The following is a 14,602-nucleotide window of genomic DNA, read 5'->3' as shown; positions in this document are numbered from 1 at the left end:
GAAAGACTTTTGGGAAGTGGTCAGGCCAAGGAGAGAAGGGAAGAGGTGGGAGGGAAGAAGATGTGGCAGAGAGAAGAACCTGAATTGGATGGGCTGAAAGATTTTATCACGCCCGACTGAAAGGCTATAGAGGGAGCAGGTAGAGAGGAGGTGGCAGGACAGGGCCGGGGACAGATCACGGAGGACTTGAAGCCATACATCCGGGCTCCATTCAGTGGGAGACAAGGAGGCTTTGAAGGATTTTGAACAACGAAGTGGTATGGTCAGATTAAGGATTTTGAACCTCCCTGTAGCTACTGCAAAGAGTATGGTCCTCAGTCACACCCCAGGCTGAACCACTGCAGACAGAGAAGGGAATGTCCCATTTTTCAAGGCATCTCACATCCCCCTCTTTTCCCCACCACCACCATCTCCACACCCCATAATGCTCGCACCAGCCCAGGATCTTGAAGGGGGTGAACAAACGGAATGCAAGAGCCTCAGACACCATTCCCATCCCAACCAAGCCCTCAGGGCATCAGACCCCCGACAAGGTCTTAGAAAGAAAAGGAAGTACCTGTCTCTTCCACCACATGCTCCTGCTCTGGGCATCGCAGGCTCAGTGAAGCACAAAAAAACAAAGAGAAGACCCTCACCCAACATCCTGAGCTCAAAGGCACTGCCATCCACTGAGGGAAGACACCTCCAATTTGCAGCTGGCATAGATGAAGGAGCAGAGTTTAGGGCACGGTGGTGATGGCTCTACCCAGGCTAGCAAGACATCCAGAACCTGGACAACCAAGGGAGACTTGAGGTCTGGAAGGCCTAAGCTGCTGCTCTGGCCACTCTCTACCTTGGGTACCTAGAGCAGATTAACTGAAAGAGGAGAAGAAGCTGCCCCCTTGGGACAGGTCCACCTCTGGAGTGTCCCACTTCCTAGGGTCGCTCTTGGTGTAAGGGTGGTCGCTGGGGGAGGTTGGGTTTGAGTCAAGCCCCTGCTTATAATTTGCTGTCACCCGCGTGGCTAGGAGGTTGAGCTAAATGATGCTGACACTGACGCATCCACCTCTGGGGTTCTGTGAAAATTCTAGCCCCTTGACCCTGTGTGCCTCGTCCGATGGTAAAAAGACATCTCTTGTCTTTCCGCACTAATTGTCCTGGTCTTGACCTCTGGCCTGGGTCTGTGAGTCTGGGGCTCCAACTGTGGGTCTGTGGTCTCTTGCCTGCCACCAGAGGCGGTCCACGCCATGAGGGCAGCTGCAAGAACATTGAATTTGAAATTAAATGACTTCTTGACTCCCGGTGCTGCCATTTACTTCTCTCACTGTGTCGAGTAAGTTCTCAGATTCTCTGAGCCTCAGTTTCAACGTCTGCGAAAGGGAGCTAAGATTTCTGGCCCCTTAAGAGCTGGTTGTGAGCATTAATTAAGAACATGTGAAACTTTGGACAGACCTATAAAACGATCACATCATTTGCCAGGACGCTCTTGGGTCTGGGAGGTCCCGCCCCTCCCGGGCAGCCCCACAGATGGGCTTGATGGTGCGTTTGTTTCAAGGCCACCTCGCCCCAACCCCTGAATTTCCAGGTTGTTTTCCATATACTCTATTAAATGGTGGGGAAAACATTGACTTCGGAGTCCAAGATGCCTCTGTTCAAATCCCAGCTCTCGTACGAACTAGGTGAACTTAGAGCAGTCACCTTACCTTCCTGAGCCTCAGTTTTCTTGTTTGCAAACTTGAAACACCCACTTATGGGATGGTTGTGAGAATAAATGAGGTAACATCTACAAAGCACCTGGCCCAAGTAGACATCCTGCAGCCTTCCGCCCATTCTTCAAGGCAAGAGTTAGAAATTTATAAATGCTCATCTCTTTCAGAAAGCACAGCCCTGGCAGGAATCTAACTCAACCCAGAATGTGAGAAACTCTTACTCTCCCATCCCACCCCTCTCATGCCTCACTAAGGGATGTTCTGTCCCATGTCCGCCCATGTCCCCTGGTGGTCCAATCAATTAGCACGAGGTTACCGTGAGCAGTGCAGAAGGTGGGGATGCGGGACAGACAATGAATTCAAGGAACTGAAAACCTATGTGGGCAACAACTCAAGCATATGGAGTATCCCAGGTCCCTGCGCCTTCATAGGATGCCCGGTGTGTGACAGAGGCAGGGAGTGCTTGGGTATCAGAGGAGAGAGAGTCCCCTGGGGGCTGGAGAACATCACCCCCTGCGCATCACAGGCACCTAAGAACACCAGTGGGAAAGGCAGTTGGTGGGGGCCAAAAGGTTCCTCCCAGGTTGAGGGTAACGAGGCTAGAGGGGGAGGACCCGGGGATGGGGAGGCACGACATCAGGCCCAGCTGCTACCATTGGCCTGGAGCCACTGGTTAGCTCCTCTCATCTGCAGCCTCGGGTCTGAAGGACAAACTGGTATAAAGCATGAAGAGAAGTCTGGGGAGAAGCAGGCCGACCTGGGTCCAAGCCCCAGCCCCGACACATCACCTCTGAGGCTCTGGGCAAATCGAGTCACCTGTCTGAACCCCATTTTCCTCCTTGGGCCTCATGGGAAGGGAACGCCTCTCCACCTGCTCCCAGGACTGCTGGGAGGATCAGCTGAGAGAACACTGAGAACACACTTGCAGAGCATGAACCTTAGTGTCTGAGTGGAGATGCTGGCCATGGTTGCTCTGACAGAGGCTGCGTGGAATCCCCCCTCCCCCAGGAGACCAGAGTAAGGTAGGGACCCAGACATTGGGGGGCAGGTGGGGGTAGAGGGGGCCACAGGGCCAGTGTCCTTCCCAGGCTGGAGCAAGGGCAACCTCAGGAAGGGCTAGAGCCCCGTGTCCGGCAGACAGAATCCACAGACACGACTCCCCACTCTGGGGGCACCAGTCATGACACAGGCGAGACGAAGTGATGCACGGAGAGAGCCCTCCAACCTGGAATGAGTCAGCTCCATATCACTGCCCATCCCCAAATACCTCTCCACCTTCCACCTTAATCCCCTCTGCCCTGCACCTTTCTGCCCTTCCCAGATGCTGAACTCCACTTCTGACCCAGGCTCAGTGACTGGGCCAGCTCCTGGAAAGCCCCAGCGGGGTCGTGGAGCTGCCAGCAGGGGCTGGACCTCCTCCCCTCCCCCACCCTTGCCCGCCCACCTACCCGAGAGCCGTCACGGGATGCTCAGTGTTTCCTCGCTCCTCGGCTTTATAATTAAGCGTCCTTGTCCTCAGTCCGCTTCCTAATCTATTCATTGTGTGTCATTAGTGGATAATTGGATGGAACTGAAGAATCTTGACAGCTCCAAGCTGGACTCCAAGGCCCCTCCCCATGGACTCGGCAGCCTCCTTCACTCTTGCTCCAAGCCAAGGTGTCAACCCATCTCATTCTCTCCCCGTCGTGTCTCCTCTTTCCCTCGGTCACTGTTTAGAGCTGTATATTCCCCTCCCCTTTCTTCCTGGTCCACAGCAAGGCTGTGATCAGGGACTTTACATCACAGAGCTCAGCATCCCGATTCCTAGCCCTTTCCCTGGGCAGGTGCTAGGTGCTCAATAAACATTTGCTGAATGAATGAATAAATGAATGAATAACGGCATTTCACAGATGAATACTTCCTGTTTCACCCAACGGTTTCAGTCAAAGTGTTTTCTGTCATCTATGACCGGGGGGTTGGGGGGATAGTCAAAATATTTAAGAATCAGCACTGGGGCAGGGGTCCTAAGGTCCCTGTGGGCCAGGCATGAACCTTTTAGTTTCTGGATGCTGGGAGGATACTGGAGACCCCGAAGGGGGGTCCTTGGCAGCTGTGACGCTCACAAAGCTCTGGGAAGTAACTACTTAGCAGCCAAGGTGGAAGAATTGCAGGATTTTAAAGGGTTACTGGTGCATCCAGGCTGAATGTCAGACCTGGATGAATGAATGAGTGAATGCATCACTCTATCTCTAGGTGGCTCTGTGTCTTGCCTCGGTTTGCTTTGACTCCCTCTCTTCCTTTCTGTAATGCGTTGGGGTTATTTCCCTGAGAAAAACCCCAAGGAGCTGCTCCTGGAGTCGGGCAGGAGAAAAGGGCAGGACAACCTATCAGCACCACAGCCAGGCTGCCCCCATGGAGCCCAGGCAGCCTCACTACCACACGTCCTGTGCCCAACGTAAGGACACAGAAGGGCCGGCGGACAGGCAGCAGCATGCATGGCCCCTAGCCCTCTGTCTGGGAGTCAGGACTCTGGGAGCCTGTCCCACCCTGACCCTGGCCTGCTCTGTGGCCTTCAACAAGTGGTTTGCCCTCCAGGCAACAGTTTTGCCAAATGGAAAGTGGATTCTCTGCTCCAACTCTGAAATATCTGTCAAGATCAACAAGCCAGAAGCCAAGGAGGCTGATCCTACACTTGCTTATCCAGGACAGGCAGGGAGTCCCCTGCCCAATCAGGAGGGACAATGTGATGTTCACCCCTGTGGTCCAGGGTCTTTACCGACCCCATTCTTAGACCAGCAGCCCACAGCAGAGCTCTTGCTTTTCCCAGTGTTTCCCTTGCTTCTTTGATGAGAACAGGTCACATATGGCGGACGAAAGGTCTTTACAGACATTATCTTACTGTCGTTATTCTCAAGAAACAGATGAGGCAACCATCAGCATGCCCACTTTACAGAGGAGAAACAAAGGCTCAGGAGGGCTAGGAGGGCACCTCAAGATTTCACACTGGTCAGTGATGACCCCAGGTCTGCCTGACTCTGCCCATGATGCAGAAGCCAATGCAAAAGAGAAGGCAGTTTGCTGTCTACTTGTCTCCTCCTTTGCTCCCTCCACACACCAACGCCAACCCTGTCGCTGCCCACAGGCAGCTTCAGCGGGTCCCTTTGCTGGACTCCAGGCATCTAGGGGCACATATGGGGCTGACTCCCTGGCAGCAGAAGAGCTGCTGTAGCAGCCCCCTCGGCCTGGGGTCTCCAGCTGGGGCCAACCTAGCTGAGTTGGGGGATGAACCAATTGGTGGATGCTCGAGGCCAGCAGACAGAGTGCTAGGAAAGCAGCAGGGGCAACAGTGGAGGCAGGTCAGCGTCAGGTCCTCACAACAAGGCTGAAGGCACACTCTGAGCTCTTTGGAGGCTCTATTAGGTTCCGTGGACCAGGATTTGGGAGAAGGAGGTGTCAAGTGACAGGTGTTAGGAGAGTTCTGAACAGGCAACAAGCAGCCGGACCTGCCATGGGCAGAATTTCCATCCCTGGGAAGACCCACAGGTGCCCATCTGGGGTGTAGGTATGGGAAAGCCACACCTCTCCCTAACTCCGAGGTGCTGGGCGGGACGTGCATGAGGTCTGAGCTGAGCAGGACTCCAACTCCTCTATCCAGCCTCAATCTCCTTTGGGTGCCCTCAGCTTGGGAGAAGACTGCTCTAGAGTCTGAGGCCACGCTGACCCCCAGGTAGATGGGTTAGGGAAGCTGGTGTGTCACGGAGAGCGAATAAAGATGGCCAGGTCACACATCAGAAAGAATAAGAGCATCCTCACCTGGACCGCAGGAGTTGTGACTGGAGGAACGCCTCAGAGATGCTCCCACGCAGACTGCCACCCTGCTGCTCTGTCACACTGCCCAGAATCACGCGCTAGTCCATGCGTTCCTTGGGAAGGCTTTTCTCCATTCACGATGTGGCTCTTAGGGAGGGTCCATGCCTTGAACCCTAATCATTATCAGATTAGCTGAACTGCAAACTTGTGGAAGAAGCCGTGGAAACACCTGATGGGGGAAGACAGTCATGGCAGAAAGAGGAGGGGGGAATCATCGAGAAGTAACAAAAAACAGGAATGGGACTGCGCATGGCTTAATTTGTTCCACGTGAGAACTGGTCGAGGTGGGAATTATTTAACTGAATTTATATATTTTGTTGGGGAGGGGGCTGCACCGTGTGGCTTGTGGGATCTTAGTTCCCTGACAAGGGATCGAACCCAGCCCCTTGCAGTGGGAGCACCGAGTCCTAACCACTGGACCACCAGAGAACTCCCTATTTAACTTATTTTATTTTTTTTAACATCTTTACTGGAGTATGATTGCTTTACAATGGTGTGTTAGTTTCTGCTGTATAACAAAGTGAATCAGCTATACGTATACGAATATCCCCATATCCCCTCCCTTTTGCGTCTCCCTCCCACCCTCCCTATCCCACCCCTCTATTTGGTCACAAAGCAACGAGCTGATCTCCCTGTGCTATGCGGCTGCTTCCCACTGGCTATCTATTTTACATTTGGTAGTGTATATATGTCCATGCCACTCTCTCACTTTGTTCCAGCTTATCCTTCCCCTTCCCCATGTTCTTAGGTCCATTCTCTACACCTGTGTCTTTATTCCTGTCATGCCCCTAGGTTCATCAGAAACATTTTTTTTTTTTTAGATTCCATATATATGTGTTAGCATACGGTATTTGTTTTTCTCTTTCTGACTTACTTCACTCTGTATGACAGACTCTAGGTCCATCCACCTCACTACAAATAACTCAATTTCGTTTCTTTTTATGGCTGAGTAATATTCCATTGTATATATGTGCTACATCTTCTTTATCCATGCATCTGTCGATGGACACTTAGGCTATTTCCATATCCTGGCTACTGTAAATAGAGCTGCAATGAACATTGGGGTACATGACTCTTTTTGAATTATGGGTTTCTCAGGGTATATGCCCAGTAGTGGGATTGCTGGATCATATGGTAGTTCTATTTTTAGTTTTTTGCGGAACCTCCATACTGTTCTCCATAATGGCTGTATCAATTTACACTCCCACCAACAGTGCAAAAGGGTTCCTTTTCTCCACACTCTCTCCAGCATTTATTGTTTGTAGATTTTTTGATGATGGCCCTTCTGACCAGTGTGAGGTGATACCTCATTGTAGTTTCGATTTGCATTTCTCGAATGATTAGTAATGTTGAGCATTCTTTCATGAGTTTGTTGGCAATCTGTGTATATTCTTGGAGAAATGTATATTTAGGCCTTCTGCCCATTTTTGGATTGGGTTGTTTGTTTTTTTGATATTGAGAGGCATAAGCTGCTTGTATATTTTGGAGATTAATCCTTTGTCAGTTGCTTCATTTGCAAATATTTTCTCCCATTCTGAGAGTTGTCTTTTCATCTTGTTTATGGTTTCCTTTGCTGTGCAAAAGCTTTGAAGTTTCATTAGGTCCCATTTGGGTTTTGTTTTGTTTTATTTTTGTTTCCATTTCTCTAGGAGGTGGGTCAAAAAAGATCGTGCTGAGATTTATGTCAAAGAGTGTTCTGCCTATGTTTTCCTCTAAGAGTTTTATAGTGTTTGGCCTTACATTTAGGTCTTTAATCCATTTTGAGTTTATTTTTGTGTATGGTGTTAGGAAATGTTCTAATTTCATTCTTTTACATATAGCTGTCCAGTTTTCTAGGCACCACTTATTGAAGAGGCTGTCTTTTCTCCATTGTATATTCTTGCCTCCTTTATCAAAGATAAGGTGACCATATGTGCGTGGGTTTATCTCTGGGCTTTCTATCCTGTTCCATTGATCTATATTTCTGTTTTTGTGCCAGTACCATATTGTCTTGTTTACTGTAGCTTTGTAGTATAGTCTGAAGTCAGGGAGCCTGATTCCTCCAGCTCCGTTTTTCTTTCTCAAGATTGCTTTGGCTATCCAGGGTCTTTTGTGTTTCCATACAAACTGAAATTTTTTTGTTCTAGTTCTGTGAAAAATGCCACTGGTAGTTTGATAGGGATTGCACTGAATCTGTAGATTGCTTTGGGTAGTAGAGTCATTTTCACAATGTTGATTCTTCCAATCCAAGAATGTAGTATATCTCTCCATCTGTTTGTACCATCTTTAATTTCTTTCATCAGTGTTTTATAGTTTTCTTTTTGTTGCAATGGTAAATGGGAGTGTTTCCTTAATTTCTCTTCCAGATTGTTCATCGTTAGTGTATAGGAATGCAAGAGATTTCTGTGCATTAATTTTGTATCCTGCTACTTTACCAAATTCATTGATTAGCTCTAGTAGTTTTCTGGTAGCATCTTTAGGATTCTCTATGTATAGTATCATGTCATCTGCAAACAGTGACGGTTTTACTTCTTCTTTTCCGATTTGGATTCCTTTTATTTCTTTTAAAGCCAAGAAAAACAAAGTTCAGAAAGGTGAATTGGCTTCCTGGGATCGCACATAATGGAGACCACATAAATATCACCTAAGAGATTTCTGGTTTCGATTCCCTGCAAGACTAATCAAAGTACACAGACCTCCTTGTATGGGGTTGATTCTTCAAATCTTGTAGAGTCTCGGCCACACATAACTCAACAGCAACTTTTTAGCATCCTTCCCAAAGCATTAAATTAATTACCATAAAAGCATAACTCCTTTCTCCACTTGTATTTCATTGGCTTGGTTTACACTTGATTCAATTATCTGTTTACAGTGACAAGCGCAACTGACATAAACAGGTTTGGAAACACACACAACACAGGCAAACAAGAAAGGAGTTGTCTGACAGCCAGGCATCCCAAGTGCCACCGGCTGTCGTTGGCAGGTTTTCCAGAGGGAATAGCGGTAGTTCATCTAGACATCAGTTAAGTAGGGTTAGTTAAGGGTCCTCGTGGCAGGATTTGAACCCTGGTCTGTTTAGCTCCAAAGTTCAGTTTCTTTTCACTACATCACACAGATCCACACTGGTGGCTTTATGCTTCTGCTCAGGGCCCGCCCTATGTGGACTGAAATCTTGGGAGTTAGCTTTGTCAGTTATATGTAGGCGGCTTACCCCGGCCCTTGGCTTTCCTTGTACTCAGCCCATAATGCTGTCCAAAGACCTCCCCCAAGAAAAGGGTAGGGCAGGGGGCAACCCTGAATGGGGCGGGTGGAGGCTAGAGAGAGTCTGAGACTGCTGGAAGGGGAGCCTTGCCCTCCAAGCCACACCTCCAAGCAGGATTTTCTCACCTTCCTGCACGCAGCAGGCTGGGAGGAAGCTTCCCCTTCTCCCTGAAATCAGTGCAGGCCTCGCTGCCCTCATCTGCCAGTGCGGGAACTCACACCCACACCATGATAGCTGGTGGGGCGGAGGGTGGTCACATGAGATGACACATGGGAAGAGCTTTCAATGTCATTTTCTCTCTCCTCCCCACCCCTCCCACTTTCCTTAGAGAAACAAACAAGACCTTCAGGACTGGAGGGAATTTTGCAGAAGTGCATTTAGTCCACTGTTTTCCAAACTATGTCACAGGGCTCATTCCTTCCTTGGGATGAAAATGGGCCGTTTGAGAAAGCAGGGCCTGTTTGGGAAACGCCTGGGAAATGCCTGGTCAAAGTTGAACAGGTTTCTGTGCTTACAGAGCTTTACAGAGTTTATAATGTATATTGGAGGATGGAAAGCACATTCTTCCAAACTTCTTTTCCCCTCAACATCTTACGGGAATAGACTTCTAAGCAACCCTCTTTGTAAACCCTCGATCTGGTCCATTCCTCTCGTCTTACTGAAGAGTTGAATGAGGCTATGAAAATAGAAGGAATTTGCCCAAAGTTCCCCAGTAACAGAATTGGAACCACACTTTCAGGGGCCTCATTCCACCACGGCTCCCCTCCTCCCCCAACAGCTGAGTGGTCCCCAGGAGCCTACAGGATTGGGGCACTGCTGAAGAAGAGTTTGCTTCTACTGGTTCAGCATAACCCCATGGAAAACCCACCCGAGTCCCAAGCAGACCCCCTGGAGCCTCTGAGCCTTTGTCAATCTTGCCCAGGGCTGTCCATCCCCAGGGCTCTTCTCTGCCTGGCCAAAGGCTATGGAAAGATAGCTAGAGTCAGCGCGGTGGCTCCTCTCTGTTGCAGGGGAATTTTGCCCTAGCCGCCCCTCCTCTTGGCGGTGGCATGGAAGGGAGCCATCTGTTTCCATTAGTATTCACGGCATTCTGGTGGGGGAGAGGAGAGGAGGATGAGGGTTAAGGTCCTGCTCATGGAGGCTTCCTGGCATAGTTGGTCCAGCCCTGTCTGTCTGGCTCCCTGACCCGTGGCTCCCCATGGTGGCGGCAACCCTGGCTTAGCGCTGGGCAGGGATGTCAAGTTGGCAAAGCCAGCGTCGCCCAGCCCATCACCTATTCATCTCCGCACTCCAGGGCTGCTCCCTCCTCAGCCAGGATCCCTCTGTTTCTGTCTCTGAGCCTGAGCATCTCAGGTGGTGTGTCTGCACCCAGTGGCCTCCCAGCACCCTTGTTCCACTCCCTCCCAGCCCTCTCTCCCTATGATAGAGGGCATCAAGTCCAAATCAGCGCTCACTGATGGGCTGTCCACACACCCCCATGCCCACCCTCCAGGACTTTATCCCTCAGGCATTATCCACCTGGGTCCCTTTTACCCACTTCCCACTCCTCCATGTCACACCCTCCCTTTCCAGAGGATGTCACCACTGCCAGCACTGTGCAGGGCCAATAGTTTTTATGGCTTATGTAAAAGGGGTTGTTATCATGGTGACATTCCAGCCACGGCTGACCCGTGAGGGAAGGAACTCCGTGGTCTGCCCTCCAAGTACCCTTCAGAAGTCCCTCCCACTCTGCCTCTTCCAGGAAGCTGCCCCCACCCCTCCACCTCTCTCTACCCTCACCTTGTCTCAGAGGCCCCTCCTCTGTGCTCCCAGAGCCCCCTCCCCACTCCACCTCACTGGAGTTGTCGACTGTCCTCTGCCTCCCCACGCAGCTGGCATCTCGAAGGAGAGGGGCTAAGCCTTCTTTCCCCTCTCATCCTGGCACTTTGCGTGGAGAGCCGATGTCCCGTGTGCCATTGCTCTTGGAACATCTTGATCAAACGAGAGAGTGTATCTTTCTTCAAATAACAGCTGGGGAAGGTAAAAATAAGTCTCCTGAAAGGGCACAGAGGATGAGACATGTGCAAAGGAAGGGCCTGGAAGGCCTGGGAGGAGACGACACTGGCTGGACAAGCTGGTTGGAGACTCAGAAACTCAATGTTCCAATTCATTCTGGCAAACAAGCGCTGCTTGTCGTGCCAGGGAAGTTATTGAAATTGAAATTGAGTCAGAAAAGGGGAGAGAGGCCTGCAGGAGCCATGCACATCAGGGTGAGGGAGATGGAGACATTTCTATTCTGGGAAGTCCTTTATTATCCCAAGTTCACAGCTCCTGTATATTTATAACCTGTTGTCACTAATTGGCCTTTCATCTTTCTCCATCTCAAAGGCTGTGGGATTGGGCCTTGAGGTCACTTAGTCCAACCTCCCTCCAAATAACAGTTCTGGTTTTGAGCACCTACTATCTGCCAGGCGCTATGTAACGTGCTTGACTTGGATTAGTGATGGAAGTAGTTATCTTAAAGGTCGGTCCATCTCGATCACCCCAGCCTGACTCACCCCACTTCTTACTCAAGAATACCCACCATAGCAGCCCTGACAGGTGAGTGGCCAGCCTGTAATGGAACAACTTCAGTGGCAGGGAGGTCACTACCTTACTAACAGCCCATTTTCTTTACCGGACTGCTCCATTGTTACAAAGGTTCTTCTCAATCTGAAAAGCGCCTCTCCGTCGGTTGCCATGGGGACTGTCCCTCCTCCTCCGTCTGCAGTCAGGAAGGCAGACAGATGGTGCTTGGAGGTGAGATGGATGGTGCTCCGGACGCCCCTCTGGGGTTGGGGAGACCTGAAGTGACCCTGTCTCAAAGAGGACCACCAACCGTCAATCTGTGTACGCATGTGTTCCATCCCCCCTATGTGCGCCCCCGTCTGTCACTGTCTCTCACTCTCATTTATCACCTCTCTGTCGCTCAGACATCATAAAATGAAGCCCAGGTGCAAGACAGTCAGCTGCAATCAGAGCGATGGGAAGGCGGATCGCAAGCGGACTGACAGATGGACAGGAAGTCAGGCGGGCTTCTGCAGAAATGCGTGCCACAGGCAGGGACTAGTCTAACAGTCTGTCTCCAGAGCCCGATGGACAGAAAGACGGAGAGCCAGGCATAGAGCAGACATGGGGACAGGTAACAGAAGGGCAAGTACGTCTGCTTGGGAAACAGGCATTGCACCACTGAGGTCCCAGGCTGCTCTCCCTGCCTCTGGGCCCTGCCTGGCCCAAAGTTCCTAAGGAGAAGTCTGAGCTCTGTGGGGAGAGAGCTTGTTTCCCTCACGCCCAGATCCCCAAACCCGGGAGAACAAATTCAGCCCCCGCTGCTCCACCTTTTCTACCCTCCCAGAGGCAGCCCTCCACCTCCGCCCTGTGAACCACGCACCGTACAGCCCAGGAAGGGGCTAGAAAGGGAGGCTACATCTCCTTCTGGAAGCTTCCACCAATTGATCACTGGAAACGTATTCTCTAAGAGAGGAAAACCAAAAAACAAACAAAAAGGGAGTGAGCCAGATTTGGTGTTGCAATGACCAGGTCCTGTGCCAGCGCCTCACAACTCCCGTCTCACTTAATCACGCTTCTAGCACTCCCAGATATTATTAGCCGATTCGAGGGAATGGAGTGTCAGAGAAGAGAAATGACTCACCCAAAGCCCGTCAGCCAACAAGGGGCAGAGGCGAGATTTGAACCCGTGTCTGCGCGACTTCAGGATCACACTCTTCTCTCCACACCCAGCACCCTCTCCAGAGGACACCCACGTGCGTGGGTTCCCTCTGTTTTCTCGGGAAAATGAGGCCTTCATGAGAAGACCAGGGTGATTTACGTGCTGAAGGAAGTTCTCACTGGAGGAAGCTGTGAACTGGTCCGGAAATAGCGGATGATGTCAGCCGGGCATCCCTCCTCCACGGGCTCTTGGCATCACCCTTCTGGGACCGTCACCAGAATTGATGTGCCAACAATTACAGAATTGGATTTGCCCTTTCCCAGCTCAGCCTGCTCAGACGTCATCCCTGGAGCTCAGGAAACACCTGCCTATTTTCTCAGCTCCCGCATCATCACGTGCACCCTCCTCACTCTCCCAGGCTTGAGAACAGCAGGAGGCAATGTTCTATTCTGGCCGCTTTGGGCCGGCCATGCATCCCTTAGCACAATGCCGTTTCCATCTCGAACAACTTGCCCTGGCACCTCCTTGCCCATCACGCTTTCCAGCCTGTTTCTCATCCTCCTGGTGCCTAACTTCCTGACTCCTTTTTTTTTTTTCACTTTACGACCTCACTTGTTACTCAAACCCAGTGCTCAGCACTCTAGCTGGACCTTTTTTTTTTTTTTTTTTTGTGGTACGCGGGCCTCTCACTGTTGTGGCCTCTCCCGTTGCAGAGCACAGGCTCCGGACGCGCAGGCTCAGCGACCACGGCTCACGGGCCCAGCCGCTCCGCGGCATGTGGGATCTTCCTGGACCAGGGCACGAACCCGTTTCCCCTGCATCGGCAGGTGATAGCTGGACATTTTGCCAAACTTGATTAACCTGCCTGAACTTGATTTTGCTTCTCCCTCTGACTGGGCTTTCATTGGTTGTTTAGGGTAAAGGCAGGGGTGTGCTGGAGCCAATTCCTACCAGCTCACAAGAGCCGATTGTGCACATCGCTTCTTGTCTCCATGTCCAGTGGCTCCATATTAGTGGATTGAAATCAGTCATGGTGGCAGTATTTACGCCAGAGAAATTGGCCCACACTGCAAAGCGGGGGTTTTCTTCCTTGCAAGGAACCAGTAGTGAAACTTAGCATGATGCGTCTGGATAAAGGGTTTGCCACAGGCCTCTGCATGTCAGCACCATGGATAACAATCCCAACACCACGAATGGAATTCAGGCCAGACAGCCTGGCCCCATTCTACACAGGGAAACACCGAGGCTAAAAGAGATTCCAGCCCCAGGTCACCTAGTGGGCCAAGAGCTGGGCCAGGATTGGGGCCTTGCAGCCTGGGTGAGGCCTCTTACCCCCTTTAAAGGCTGCCTGCAGAGTAAGTGCCTCTTGGCTCAGGTCCCAGGAATGGCAGGATCAATGTGACTTTGACTCAGGTGAGAACATTCAGGAAATCCTGGGTGCAATGTAGGGTGAGCCTTGTGGGGTGGGGAGGGGACCGCGTCTGTCCTTCAACCAGGAACTTCACCCGTAGTACCCCCCTACCCCTCTGCCAAAGAAACAGGAAGGATTGGCATCACCCATCCAGGTCAAGGCAGTTACTAAGTCATCTAGGTGCCCACGGGCGGAGTGGGAGGTGGTAACCGGCCGAGTGCTGCGGGGGGAAGCCCTCATGAGATGGATGCAGCCATCCCATGGTGTCTTCTGTGGAGTGTCCATGTAGATATAAGGGGTAGTGGCAGGAGTTCCAGAGAGGGAATTCAGGTGGATGGAGCCTGGTCTCAGGGCCATGGCAACATTTGTCTGCTTGACTTGTTCCCAAAGCCTGAAAGCAGGATTTACTGGTGCCGCCTCTCTTCCTGGGCATGATGTGCACATGAGCGAACACACACACACACACACACACACACACACACACACACACGTGCGCGCAGAATCAAAGCCTCAGGATTCCTGGGGCAGGCATGCATACCCCTCCACAGCAAGACAAATACACACCCTGAGGCACACTGGCAAACAGACACACATAAACGTGTTCCCACCCAAATGTGCGCAAAGAAATATACATTCACTTGGAGGTGTGCTCACACATGCACAGAACTTTTTGCACTTAACCAGCTCTTCTTAGCAACGCACCTGGGCTGCCAATATCCCTGGAT

The 14,602-nt window shown here is 51.0% G+C and overlaps 1 long non-coding RNA gene across 1 annotated transcript; it reads right to left on the bottom strand.

Moving 5' to 3' along the window:
• Positions 1–3,157: 3,157 nt before the first annotated feature.
• LOC149746655 (uncharacterized) lies at positions 3,158–13,129 on the bottom strand. The gene is made up of 4 exons (XR_016388952.1): positions 12,449–13,129; positions 12,188–12,270; positions 10,615–11,612; positions 3,158–9,868 (listed from the first exon to the last, which is right to left on the bottom strand). It is a non-coding gene; the product is annotated as an uncharacterized LOC149746655 (long non-coding RNA).
• Positions 13,130–14,602: the final 1,473 nt, after the last annotated feature.

The sequence above is a fragment of the Delphinapterus leucas genome, chromosome 19 (genome assembly GCF_059928025.1).
Source record: "Delphinapterus leucas isolate spDelLeu-1000000601 "Yukka" chromosome 19, BTC_Dleu_Yukka2, whole genome shotgun sequence".
Taxonomy (NCBI): Eukaryota; Metazoa; Chordata; class Mammalia; order Artiodactyla; family Monodontidae; genus Delphinapterus; species Delphinapterus leucas.
This window is presented reverse-complemented; position numbering and strand designations above follow the sequence as displayed.